Genomic DNA, 2220 nt, shown 5'->3' on the forward strand with positions numbered 1-2220 from the left:
AACATGTCAATAAGCAATACTCTCAGACCTTGTACATTTAATAGAATCTATCAAATATTTTCCCTTAAGAATTTGCTGACCTTCCTGTAAAAAGGCATTCATATTGGCTGAAAAACACAGTTCTATTCATTATATTGATCAAAAGATTGACGTCTGTGCATTTCACTGATAAATTAGATCAACAATTAATGGAAAGAGTAGTGAAGTTTCTAAGGTTTTGTATTGTTTTAAGATCCATGTAAATCCCATAATATATTCATATGATTTCCATCGGATTCACAAAAAAATATATATGTGACAGACTTTGTTATCTTCATTTTATATCAAGGATCACTAAATAAGGAGATATGTCAGTTCTGTGGTATTGAATATTTACAAACTAAATATAATGAGCTAGTAACTTCAAATATTTTTATCTGTCATAATATAGAAAAATTTTATGTGAATTTAGCAATTGGTAATTTGTAATTTATGAGATAACTTTTGAGATTTTCTAAAGAAATCTAAAGAACTGGACTTTTCTCTAACTCAGATTAATTTCAATATTAAGAATAGAGAATTTCTTGACTCCTGGGGAAAAAATTCACTTTCCTTTGTTTGAGAGAAAGAAGAAATTTCAAGTACAGACATGGACATTTAAAAATGAAACTATAAAACTTTCTGAATATTTACTGTGTTATTACATGTAATGGTGGAATTCATTCAAATAAATTCTGATGGTATCTAAAATTAGAAAAGGAATCATCTTAGATACAAATATTGGATCAACCCATATTTTTGACTTTTAGTAGCTAATAAAATCAATTAGATTTGTAGTGTGTCTGTAAAGATAAATCAACAATTTCAACTGGAATATCCAGTGAAGAAAAGAAGATGGGTGATTTCTAAATCAAGAAAACTAACATCAACCAAACCTAATTTGGCTACATAAATAATTTTATTTAGTTAAATTCATTTTGTTGACAAAAATCTCCATGTTCTAGGGAACAAGTATCATGAGACTTTTCAGTATACATTTCAAATGCTTCAATATTTTAAAAATATTCTAAAGCTGTACAGCTCTCCTATCTCTCTGTCACTGAAATGGAACTTGCAGATGCACTGAAAGACTGAACAGATGGTCTGCTGAAGGAGTTTGAATATTGAAGGGGCCTTAAAGAACAAACAAAAGTGAAAGAGAGAAAGAAAAGAAAACCATTTTGAGTCCACTATGAATTATCTGAAAGGGCAATTACTTTTTATTTATCTGAAATTCTATGTAAATATAAGGAGTTTTTATTTAATGTCATTTTGCCAGAGGTTTGTCTAGAGCAAATTGGGAAATATGTAGTGTAAATGTTCATACGCAGATCAAAGACTAAATGTTGAGTTAAATCATCTCAAATTTTCTTTCCCAAACTATATTTTTCAAAATTGTTGCAATCAATTTCACTATGTATTTTGAAAGACCATTAATTTTCATTTTGTTCTGTAATACTCTTTCAAAATCCAATATTTCCAACCTGCATATGAAGCTATCCTTGTCAAAAATAAGTCTTATTTTTAAAAAGAACTAAAAGCAGGGGGGAGAATATGAGCACAACTTTTTCCTAGAAATTATGGGAGCTAGCTGACAGTGTCTACCATAATCAAAATCATGAAGCTCCATGCTCCAGTGCATGCGAACATTTTATTACTTGATTTTGCAAGTATAACCTTATGTTCTATCATATAGATTCCTGAAGTAAATTGAATCACCCGAGAGATATCTTTAAAACACAGATTCTTGGACCCTACTCCTACTGTTATTGGGGATAGAGCTCAGAAATTTCCACATTTAAAAAATAGCACGGGGTGAGGGGCTGGAGAGAAAGTACAGTGGGTTGGACATTAGCCTGGCATGCTGCCAACACAAGTTTGAAGAAATTTGCCCCACCCTTCTGTTGATGTTATTCTTACAATGATCATGGGCCCAACACATGCTTGGTTCTGGTTCTCACCTACCTGGGCATCATGTTTGCTGGGGATGACACACTTTAGTTATGACGCTCATGCAAGACATGTGCTCCTGAATTAAGCACATTTTTCTACCTAGTTTGTTCCTGTGTTGTGTGGGTGATACGAACAATGTATTCATCTTTAAAACACTTCAGTGAATAAAATTGGTTTATAACATTATATAGGTTTTAGGTGTACATTATTATAAATCAACAATTTATATATGCATTTTGTTTGCCAGAC

Source organism: Sorex araneus, chromosome X, assembly GCF_027595985.1.
Source record: "Sorex araneus isolate mSorAra2 chromosome X, mSorAra2.pri, whole genome shotgun sequence".
NCBI classification, from domain to species: Eukaryota; Metazoa; Chordata; class Mammalia; order Eulipotyphla; family Soricidae; genus Sorex; species Sorex araneus.